We start from the raw sequence: 12,677 nt of genomic DNA on the forward strand, positions 1-12,677 counted from the left end.
TGTAAGGTGATGCCATGGCTCATTTACTTGTCGCACTCTCCTCATGCTAACGTGCTTTGCCAGCGCCTTGCTCATTTGCATGTACGAGCGTTCACATCCCATACATACGGCAGAGGCACCGCCACACTCTGCTGCTTCGCGGGACCGAGGCTGCTCCTTGCTTGGCGACGCCTTTGCCTTGTCATCTTCCATTCGGCCGCAGTTGCAAAAAGAGCATCTGGTGCTGTGTGATTGACTGTTGGCTCACTCATGACATCTGCCTAAAAATATTTACCAGAGGCATGTTGGTCGAAAACCAGGCGTGTTGGTTGTTGGAGTACCCAGCACTGGGTGGCCTCTCTGTTGGCTGCTTTCTCTCTTGCCTTGGTACCTCCCACGTCGAGGCGTACCAACTCGTACAGGTGCCGGGCTGAGACAACCAAAAGTACCATGATTTGCGGGCCACCTGTCCGTACATGTACTGCACAAGCGCTCCCTGCTTCTCGCTCCGGCAACCTGATGTCACCTTACAAGGGTCGCCAGATGGAAATGCTCAGGGATCTCTCGACAGGGTCTTCGGCGCACTAAAAAAGATGAGCTCGGCAAGCATTCCGACCTTCTGGGGTTGGTTATTATTGGAACCGGCGGTCGCAGTGGTGTAACCATGTGGGTGGGAGCAGACTGCAGATTATCACACACAGCGGCGCGTCATGGATCAGCGCATCCGAAACATTTCAAGTGAGATATTGAACTGGATTCCCGATCGGTGGCCGCGGATGATTGATCCAAGCTCACGCGGGCTATGGCCGTTCGCTGATCAGCTGCCGGAGCAATCACATCAGAAACGTGCAGAGGCCCTCGATACAGCCCCTTAGGCATCCAGCGTTGCGCTCATGTCCCTTGATGGCGTGAGTTGGTTCATACCTGCACTGTGCTTGCGTGCAGACTCGTCCAGATTGATGTCCGCTCTGCCTGGAACTGTCTGCTTGTTTTGACTTGCACACCAAGAACAACTGCAAAAGCTTCGCCGCGCTTCGCGATTGTGGCAGGGGATCGGCTGACAATCCCAACTGCTTCATCCCATAGAAGGTTAATTAATCAACAATTATCCCGAGCACACGGCGACCAGGGCTGCCTCGTTGCTTTTGCCTTCCTTGGCATGTGGGTGGGACCCTTGGGAGCAATAAGAACACCACTGCTATCGAAGACGGGTACAAGGACTGGTGCCACTACGTGAAGGATGATGAGGAGATTACCTGGCAACCTGGTAGGGAGGTGTGGTTAGGCTGCGTGGCAAGCCAGGTTTCTTGGTTCGGCAGTCAAGAGATTCGCTATGGCCTGTGCACGGCCTGCCGCTCCCGGCACGAAAAAGAATCGATTACACTGAGAAAACATGACAACCCGACGGCAGATGCAAAAATACTTATGCCGTGTTTCCAGAAGTCGCTTGCGAGGAGAGCGACAAATTCGCCGCTGCAGTCCTTTTTTGGGACACTTCATATTACCAGATTTGGCCCCATGCATGGGGCTATGTAGGAATTCCGTCCACAGCCCTCGGCCAATGCTACTCATCCGGAGTAGTACAAACGATGTCCTTGCTCACATACAAGAGCAGGTACAGCAAGTTCAGCCTGGCATACAAAGCATAGAGCTGGGGTTGTTCCGACCCGTTGTGCTGTTGGTTCGAGCACTGCTGCCTCGTTCGGCACGTTAGGCGTATGATGCGTGTATCATATGATAACAAGAGAGAGGGGAGGGGGAAGTGTCTGAGAGCACGGCGGCATAACGCCCATGTGCTCACAGCACTTCCTTGCATCGCACCCGAACAATGGGCGGCCATATTGCAAGAAAGACCATGTTTCAACAATGGAGGTGGTGTCTCAGTCACCATCTGTCGATTCGCTGGCGATCTTCTGCAGGCATTGTACAAAAGCGAACTGGGCGGAGCGCTCTGTGTCTCCTGTCGTCGTCCTCACTACCAGTGCAATAGCGCTGGTGAACCGGGTGTTCTATTCGTCTGTCATGCATACAGCAAATCCACCTTTTGTCCGAGCATATTCGTTTCGCCAGGACGATCGATACCACCTTATCTGCCCGGGCGAACGAGCGTCCCATGTCACCTATATACACCCTCGGTGACAGTAGTCTATTCAAGCACTTGCATGGCGTTCAAGTCTGCCTGCCACGCCGCGACGTACGAGTACGATATCCTCCGTGGAAGCTATCCTACATCTCATTTGCGACGCGGGGATTCCTATAGGCCACAAACACGCAAGCAGCATGTGAATCGCTTGTACCTCACACGAGTACCACTACCGAGTAGGTAGGTAGTATGCCAAGATGAGGTACCACACCCGGACTGCCAACGCGACACGGACGTACGGAGAAGGATGTACAAGTATACGGGCGCATGTTGTATCATCTTTCAGCCGCATGTGGGATACGGAGCGGGAAAATCATGCACGATTCCAGGTTTCTGGTAGCTTCAATGTCTGGCCTCTATCCTCGGAACTCGTGCACCAGAGCACATGTCTCCGTACATGAGCACGTCGCTGCTACTCATACACACACACGCACACATACACTGTCCCATCGCGTCGCAGCGGAAGTTAACAAGAGCATCTCAGTCTGAGTGCTGTCAATGTGTACTTGAGAGGTCTGGCGAGTTGCAGCTGGACTATACACATCCATGTACCCTGCATTTCCTGGACGCACGAGCACTCATACCGGAGTCGGAGCGACCAGCGACCGTTCCGCCGTCGGAATCTCATGCGGTCTATCCTGCAGTCGACTACTAGTTGTACGGAGTACATACAAGCACGACTATGGAGTAGGAACTCCTTGACTCCATTGGCTATTTCGTCGAAACTGGGCGAGTTGACACAAGAAAGGTCGCACTCCTTCCCCACCCAAGCGCTCTCCAAGAGCTGCCAATCAAGCTACCTATACTAGAACGTCGTTCTCGGGTACCACATTCGAGGACACAAGGGCAATGGCTTTCGCAGCTGGACGCGCTGCTGCAGACGCAATGAGATAAACTCTTGGCAATAGTGTGTACATTACGCTACGGCACCAATCACGAAGTCTCCGGCTCGAAGGCTCTACGGCATCTGCAGCAAGCGCATTGAGCCGATTGCTGCAGTTGTGGCCGCTGATGGAGGACTCGCCTCGGCATTCGCTCTTCCAGATCCTTGTTCGCTTTTCCTGAATCCCAGTAATGGGAGCAGATACTACTGCTACTGGCGGCACTATCACAATTATTGCTCCTAAGTCCTCGCATGGCGCAACCAACTACCGGCGGTGATGATGCCGCGTTATGCTAGTCACCGTTAGATCGCCGCCAGAAACATCACCACCAAACGTTGCAAAAGAAAATAGCGCAAGGCGGGTTGCTAAGAGCACTGGTGAACGCCAGCTCGGACAGATTTGCTCCACAGCAAGCCTTGCGGATACATAGGGATTTCACCCCCTCAGGTCTGGGGTCAGTTCTCCACGCCATCGACGAGCACGGACGGACTTTGACCCAACATGGAAGCGCTGGAATATTCCTTCTACAAAGGGGCACGACTTTTCGGCAGGGAACAGCTCGGTGCTTACAGTATACTGTACGAGGTAAGTCGGTGTTTTTTAACTGCTTCTGTTTCCCTGGGTTGCCCTTACAGTCTCCAAGAGGTGGCGGAACCCTGGACTTGAGATGAAGAAGCGTAAGGTAGCGAGTGCTATTGGAAGCACAAGAGTACGCCTGGGGAATGACATCCATGTAAGCAACTTAGCCTTCTGCCCGGCGTTGCACCTAAGTCAAGTGATATCTGTGATCGATAGATGGGAACGAACACCAAGGCCAATACGTCAGGTGTTCAGCGGTGAAGCGTCATTCATTCATATGTTCTTACGGGGTCTGATAGTGCTTCATACAAGCTCGCCAATGTGCCGGGTTGTTGCAACACCACCGACGATGCATTGGACCGTGCCGCATTCCGTCGCAGCAATGCTCGGTCAGCGCATATCCTATGTATGTACAAGGACAGCAGAGACGAGCACTGGAGAATGACGAGCAAAATTTCCATAAGTTGCTCGTACGGGGAGCCATCTCCAGCTCTATTCTGTATCATTACAAGGCCTTCGAAACGGGATCTCGCCGGACGCACGGAGTACAGGTGCCCTTGCATGCTCACACAGCTACGAATGAATACCGGCACCTGAAGCTGCTGCTTTAATGACCCTTACTCAACTGGCTTTCTGTACCCCGGAACCCACTCCGCCGTTCGGTTTGCCCGCGAAGTCCGCGGCTCTAGCATGGGAGTCCCGGCTCCCCATTGCCCGAACAAGCACCATCTCCGGATCAGCCATGCAACGCTAATCGCCGGTATGCCTAGTGAGAACCAACCAGCTCGGCCGAGTCTCTGATCAGCGTGGTCACATCTACAAATACTTCCTACGGTAGTAGTACCGGGCTAACAGTGGCAGTCATGGTAGCACGAATACTACTACCTATGGTGCAAGTGGTTTAAACCTTGCGCACTGCCTTCCTGGCAGCAGTATGAAGCACGGAATGTCTCTGTCCATTCTCAAGCCGCAAGACTCTCGGCCCGCACAAATCGTTTTCAGGTTCCCTCGGGGCCTCAAGCCCAAATGTTTGCCTTGTCCCTTACGACAGCTCAGTTGTCGGTTCGGTGGGCCCTTCAACCAACAGGTCCAGATAGAAGATACCCACTACGGTTGCAGCGGCGGTGCTATTCTGCGAGTACAAACTACCTCGGCGAATCTGGACAAGGTACATACGATGCTGACTCTCTTTCGAGCACCGCTAGTCAGGGTCCACGACAGATAGAAATCTGGGTCAACTGTTTGCGCGTGGCTGACAGATTCACCTTGTGCCATGGATGTGCAGTAAGACCGGTGACGACTTAGCCGGCATGGGCCCCTGGCGCGGAGATCTGACACTACAACGGTAGGTACATTGCGTACAGTGTGTACGGAGCGCCAATCTTTGTTCTCCTGCTTCTTATTCTCGAAGTGGCCTCATGCTGACAAGCCCTTGTGTAAGCAACAGGACTGGATCTATTACCTCTTAGCGTGTCCCGCGAGTTCTTACGCACCTTTGCTGTTTAGCGTCTTCTATTTTGATTCGCCGAAGCTATAGAAGCAAAAAAGAAGCGTTAGGGAAGGCAAGGAAATCGAACGACCATCCTACCAGTACCGCCTCAAGGCCTTTTGACAAGCAACATGACCTGCGAGTATGTACTCTCGATATCTGCCCCGTTGCACACCTTTGGGATCAACCCGTGCTCTTTACGTGGGCAACCCTCTCACTGTAGGGCTTCTCAGTGTAACGTGTCTTCGGCTTCCATTTCGATCTTCCAGACATGTTCCCGCCGCTAGTCGCCATGGGTGTGCTCCTTCCATGCAGGACAGTGTACAATACTTTACACGGCTGAGCCAGGGCCTTGGTGGGAGCGGCTCCCGCAAGCCAACCCAACATTGTGTGGCAAGACTCCTTTGGACGATCCTTCTCGTCGTCCTTCGGTCCCGACGGACAAGCAAAGTACAAAAATGCTCGGCACTAATCCACCGTCAAGGATAGCCATGGTATTATGGCTAAGCCGGCTTATCACAGAGAGCCAGTGACTAATATCTTGGGGCCACTGAAGTAGCATTACGCTGCAAAACGCCGGCTGCCTCCACGCTATGATTTGGGCGTGGGCGCACAATGGGAGCTTCAACTACGAATCGCGATTCGTAGAGCTCATCTGCCGACATCCCCCATCCGTGCTTTGGCTCTAAGGCAACCATGCCGGCGCAGTTAAAGTATGACACGAGGGGCAACGATTGGCGGGTCGAGTGTCGAGTAATGCAAAAACAGCAACCGGCAGATTATTGAGTCATTGAGCACACCGTCGGGGTTCGACCACAGCCAATCTCTCGTTAGGGCCAGGAAGAGCTGACCTGTCGGGGAAGCATCTTCTGCTCGAGCCATCACCAAACTCGGCAGCCCGGGGCCCGGTCTTTCAGAGAATGAGAACGGCCACACAGCATTGCAATTACAACAATGACGGCGGCAAGGTGAAGTACTTCCTACTACGGCTCATACTATTGGCCGCCGGGCAACTACCTTCAGCAGGAATGCCTCGTACACGTACTTTTACGGATTACAAAACGGGACGTGGAATAGTCTACGAAGTGCCGATATCATGTACTCGCTTGGGGAGTAACGTCATCCGCTGTCTTCTGCTGCAAACGAGCACTGCAACCCACCCAAGGAGGAATCATCGGCGTTACAATCTTGGTTCCCTGTTCCCAGAGCTCACCACAGACGCTCCACTAACAAGATGCAGTTCGCCGGTTATGTTACCGGCAGTATCCCGGCGCGGGCCTGATGCAATCCACCTTGCGCCTGGTCCATACTACTACCATGTACGAATACTGCCAGGCACGCCGTACGGAACACATTCTGCTGTCGAGTTTGTAGGTGTCGTCGGACACAGGCTTGCACCTCCGCTAATACGGAGTACAAGTCAACGGCAGCCGGCCTCACCCCCTTTTTCTTCTATCCCGAAGGATCCTTGCTTCTAGGCAAGAGTCGAATCCACAGCCATCCAAGTCAAACTGTGTTCAACGCTCTCGGATTAACCTCCTTGTTTGCACGGCGACAAGAGCTATACTGTGCTCACTCGATTCTTCAACCAACAGATACAGGTTGATTGGCGAGAACAAAGCTACAGCTACTACTTCGCATGGGCAGTATTATTACATCATGCTCAGAACTTTCAAACCCCGACGCTGGTGCGGCTACGATTACAAGTGCAATACTACACACTACATGTTTATACACCATACAAAGTACGAACCTGGGAGCCATGCCGTTCTCTGGTAGTCGAGATCCAGTCAATGCAATCTTACGTGGCTCGGATGCCGGATCAGTGGGAACCCTCTAAACCGGCCACCAGGAGACAAGTCGCTTGTCATTCAAGGCACTTCTGGTTCAGTAACTGCCGGGCATTAACACTGAAAGTGGACAGTGTGCGAGAGGGTCAAAAGCTGGAGCGAATCAGACATTGATCTCCATTCCTGCGGTACGTGAACGAATGCCGAGGCGGAGTCCAGTTATGCTTCCGTACACATCAGCCAACGGAAGGCAGATGCTCATATGTACTACTATCTACAGGAGAGTGTGCCTCAACTGTCTGGACGATTGTCAGATCAAGACAGCTGTTCAAGCTTTCGTCCCAATCTCGTCCGGAGAGACAGAACGCCAAGCGCGCCAGGATGAGCCTTGAGAAGCTTGTGTCTCAGAGAGATTGGCCTTCCAAGCCATGGGCCCATGCTCTGTGCGCTGTGGATGCTGGTCTAGCATTCAAATACTGATACTAGCAACATGCTGAGGCGCACCAGAGATGCTACTACTATGCAGCACGAGGAAGGATTGGGCTCTTCCAGCCAGAGTCAACCACTCACTGCTCCGGATCAGACAGCTGGATGGTCCCGCCTCCCGACTCGTGCGTGTACGAGTACGAGTCCTTGTAGCGCTTGTCCCTCCTGCGCATGCAGCAGTCAGGCTATTCTGCCCTTGCAGCCCGCGGAATTCTGGCGTACTTGTATATTGGTTGACGGATTTCCCCTTTAGTCTCGACGTGCATGGCCGCGCCTGACTGCGCACCCACCGTCCTAAGGATCGCGGATAGTCAGTCATCACATACGGAGTACTTGGACCGACTGAACCGCCCTGCTGGTGCCGTCTCACTCCGGATATCGGGGAAATCACAGGCTGGTGCTACTCATGTGGGCGGGCTTGGCAGATACGCAAGCAGCTCCCCGTGTTGCGAGAGAATGTCACGGAACGGCGTCCGACGCAGCAGCCGGGAGCTTCGAGCTGACACAAAGGGGAATTTTGCGAGAGAAGAAGCAGAGGAGCCTCTACATGTATGAGCGGCAAAAGTTATCGAACAGACGACAAAGCAGGGAGTGGTTACGAGGTCAAGCTTGTCCTTGGCGGAGTAGCAGACTCAGGAGAAAAGTGATGCTCCATGGACGAAGTATAACACCGTGTGCCGCTAACCCCCAGTCGAGAATTAAGCATTTCCTTCGGCACTTTGCAGCACAAGTGCCGTTACTTTGGGATGGCTGAAGCCGTGACTGGGTTGGCCGGCCCATGATAGCCTTCCCAACACGACGCAGGGCCCATCGGTCCCCTCTCCTGTCCCCTCTCCTGTCCCCCATGAGAGCCGCTCTCCGGGATATGTTCAGATGCCAACACGAGGGTTGCGCATGGGTCTTGATGAGTGAATCGTGCCCAGCTTTTCAACACGAGCTTGCTTATAATCCAAGCAGCAACCCACTCTGGAGACTCGGACAAGAAACAACGAGGCTTGGGTATGGAGAGAGAGAGGGTCAGCACGATGCACAATACGCCGCGGACCCTCGCCAAGACAGACGAGACGGAATGTAACCCGCGGCCTCATTTCTCTCGTAGGTCGTGTGCGTCCCTGGTTTTGGTACCCCGTGCTGCTCCGGACATACAAGTACAGCTCGGAGTACAGTCTCGCCCCCTACCCCCGGACGGCACAGCGCAATTTTTGCACGAGCAGCAACGCCAATCTCACTCATTCTTTGTGTACGAAATACAAACACAAATCGCTCCTGTTTTCACGGCCCAATCCCCCCACACGTCGCGGCTGGGAACTTGGCCAGAAAAAGGAAAAAATTGCGCGCCCATGCTGCTCCCCCCCTACGCCTAGTATTCTCGACACCACCATCCCTGGCGTTTCCACGTGCATGTCACCAGGATCACGTAAACAGCCGGAGTTTGGAATGATGGCGGGCGGGCCCTGGCGCGCAACCAGGAGAATCCCTCGTGGCATCCCGGCACGCTGCAGAGGGCGCCTGCTGCCTACTTGGTCCTGGTGCTCAGCCCTCGTCTGCGGGAAGAAGCCAAGGGGGGATTCTAGCAGCAGCGAAGCGGCGGCCCGCGGCACCCCTTTAGCACCTCGACAATGAGCTACAGCAGATTGGCGGCGCATCGTGTGGCCTCCGAAGTCACATCGTCACCGGCCCTATTCCCTATTCCTCCGCAAGGGTCGCTGCTATGTACCGCTACTGCTAGCATCATTGACTGGTGCCGCTGCATATACTAGCAGTACTCGCACTACGACTTACCCTCCATGGCCTGATGCCTCGCCTGCCTCCGGTACGCAGTTCATCTGCCGAGCACCATGCGGCAGACGGCAGATCTTGCGTACAGAGAGCGAACGGGATAGAGTGACTTGGAGAGAAAGAAGAGGCAAGGAGACAGAAAAGTCTTGATTTGCCGGCATTCTGCTTCTGCTCCTCTTGTTGCAACACTTCTTCTTCTTCTTTGACCAGCTGTCTGTTATTGACCGGGGCAGCGGCGGGATTTGCACCGAAGGACTCGGCCGTGACATGTTTAGTGCGTGCAAGACCAACGCGAGACGAAGAATGAGGGGAAAATGCCGCGTGCCTTGACTGTCCGGCTGGTTCTCTCCAACGGCAGCAGGCGATTCCGCTGGATTGCACGAACGCTTCAGCCGCTCGAACGAAGGGATCCCCTCCATCCGCCAACCACCTCTGCCCAGTGTCATGCCCTCGGGGCTGCTATCGAAAAGGCGAGAGGAAAAAGTTGGGAGACCGGCGTCCTGACGGCGCTTTTCTGGCCTGGGGGCGTGTCGTTTTCCAGTTAGCGAGCGAAGCCTTCTTTTCCCCTTCGGTGTCCAGAACGAAACAGGCCCTTTTGAGGGGCCCACCTGAGAATTGCCCCGGAAAAGGCCTTGGGGGAAGGGGTTGAGGGGGACTCCAAGAAGAGCCATTAAAAACCAAGGCACGGAACTAGGCTTGGAGGGGGGCTGACGCCGAGCCGAGCGAACGAGAACAGGCCCCGTACTTGCGCGTGCGCGCCACACATATTCGTACGGGGGACGAAGGGGGACCCTTGGGGCGAGATGAGGGCAAAAAGCTCGCTCGTATGAGGTTCCGTCCGGTGTGAACTGATTCTGTTCGGTTCATCCGATACGAAGGACCGGTTGCTGCTAGTAACTCGTCCCGCGCTCGTACTCGTGCGGGCAAGTCGACGTCGAGACGGTGCAACTCCAACTTGTGGGCAGCCCAACGGCACACGTACCCAGGATGCGGAGACGCGGAGACGGTGCGGCACCTCTTCTTCTTGTCAGCCAGCCAGATGGGGAGCCCCCCCGAAGAAAAGAAGGGGCTTCTCGAATGACGGGCAGTGGTGGCCTGTGATCGTGGCCCACGGCCCGCCGCGGCTGAATGGGGGTGGTAATCAGATCCTGACAGGCTAACCCCCCCGTAGCGCGCGTCGTGGGCTTCTGGGGAGGGGAGCCGGAGACTGAGAGGAAGCCGAGAAATGTGGCGTCGCATCGGTTTGAGAAGAGGCGCCGATGCAACCTCATGACATGGCAGAGCAGGGATTGCTGGCAGAAGCCAATCTCATCTTTCATGGCCCGTGAATCTGGGCTGATGGTCCAGTTTCCCTCGGTTCTTGCGCCTTGCTTTTGCCGCTCATTGCCTCGCCAACCTCGTACGAACCACGGCACTGCTGATTGGCATTAGGCGCTTGCTTATTTCCTTGCTAGTAGTATCCTTGGCACGCCAGCCAGCTCTGGTGTGAGAAGCATCGCGAGATGGGCAGGGTCCACGGCCTGCTTGGTGCGCTTCATCGGCCATGGTCTTCCTAACCCCCTACCTTCTACGCCCAATTTCATCACATACCGACCTATATTGCCTATTGATTGATTACCCGCGCATTCATCAATTTGTTACAGGTACGTGCCCGATCATGTTCCCTACTCATCGCATTCGAATCTCGAGCGTTTTACATACCCTTTCCAAAGGTGTGTCACTGATGGTTTGGCCCCCCCCTTGTTTTTGATTGTTTTCATCTTTCTTTGATTTTGGGGGGTCAAATCCCGCCAGCATCGGCATGGCCACGAGGAGGTGTGGCAGATTCAAGCATCTTGTTTCTGATTCGTGTGCCGGCCATGTAACTGGTCATATGCAGCGCTCAGGACTTTCAAGTGCTTCTCGCAGAATCGCGGCAGGGAGAGGCAGTACTTTCTGGGTACTACTCGTCCATGCACTTGTACGATCAGCATGAGCCATCTCGCCCTCCTTGCACAAAGGGTTGAAGAATACTACTACTACTACTATTGAGCAGGGGAATCGGGGGCTTGAATCCCTTATCCAAGCAAGGGGAAGATTTCGAACCCATGCCTCTGTTGACCCAGTCCAGCATGGCGCAAAAAAGGTAAAGATCTCACTCAGACTCGCGTTGCAACGGAACAGCATGGGAAGTTTCGACAGGCCTGTGGGGTTCTGTGTCGAGTTCCGCATTGCTGGATTCGGGAACTGGCGCATACGAATGCTACGGCAGACGTATGTAAGAGTCAGAAAAGATGTCAGAAAACGCTTCCGGGGTCCTGGCTTACTCTTCACACTTCCTGCAGGCCGCACCGTCACTTGGTCCTTTTCTTTTACTCGATAAGTAGGTAATACGCCTTGTCTCTTTCACCATGCCTGCTCACCCTCGACTCCCGGTTTCCATCTCAGCTGCTTCTTTTTCTCGAGTTGATACCGTCTTGGGACCCGGTTGGTCGGGCACGTCCAAAGGCGGTGATGAAAGCTCGCCGAAGCTCCTCCTCCTTTTCGCCCTGGCCTGCAGGAGTGACTATACGTGATTGGGGCGGTTTTGCTGCTGGCGAGGCCCTCTTTGTTGCCCATGGCTTGGCTTGGCTATTTGCATTTTTCTTATTTTATCATCATTATGATTACCGCTATCAGCAGCAGAAAACGACAAAAGCAGGCACACGAGCGTGCCGCGCGGGGAACGAATGGAATAATAGAAGGGGAGGTCGGGAAGCGCTTGAGTGAGAAGGATCTGACAGCTCAGTCGGCTGATTCCTACGACTGGACTTGAAGCCGAGAGTATGTCCGTGAAGGAGGGGACGAAACCACCATGATTCCTGTCGATTGCAACGACGGAGACTTTGTCTCTTCTTCTTTTTCTTCTTCCTCTTCTTCTTCTTCCTCCTCCTCCTCCCACCCCGGCTTGGTGATGTGTGATGTGTGATGTTTCAGGTGATTAGCTGAGCACTGCTGCGCTTTGGAAAAATACGGGTCGTCGTATATTGACCCCTGGTCGCTTTGCTCATCTCTTTAACCACCTTGCCATGCCAATGCCTCTTTTGTATGCAGGCCTTCTAGATCACGTTCTGTCAGCTTTCCAAGCCCCCTTTGGGGCGGGCCATTTGGTCCGGCATTTTCACTTGCTTGTGATACCCATTACGAGTGAAATCCTCGCACTTTCTTACGTGTGAGATGCAAGGACGAATGACACTGGCCCACCGGGTATTGATGGGAATACGTCCCCCTGCTTGCGAAAGGCTTTGGTACTGTAAAGAGGGGGTGGAGGCTGATTTCCAGGTCCAATTCGTCGACTGTTGATTGAGGGATTACCGGCATATCAGCCGACGGTAATTCGGGTTAGTTGCCGGTCTGCCTGTCTAGAGAGCTCTTCTGCATGCTGATCCTGAGCCCGGATGTTTTCCTTTTCAGTTTCCAGATAAGCTGTACAGGAGGACCTCGTAGGAAGTAAAGTGCTGTAACCTGTAGCCCTGTTGATCTCTTTTGTTCGCGAATGAAGCTTGCGGCCAGAACGAGATAGAGAATCG

The sequence above is a fragment of the Trichoderma citrinoviride genome (genome assembly GCF_003025115.1).
Source record: "Trichoderma citrinoviride strain TUCIM 6016 unplaced genomic scaffold BBK36scaffold_15, whole genome shotgun sequence".
NCBI classification, from domain to species: Eukaryota; Fungi; Ascomycota; class Sordariomycetes; order Hypocreales; family Hypocreaceae; genus Trichoderma; species Trichoderma citrinoviride.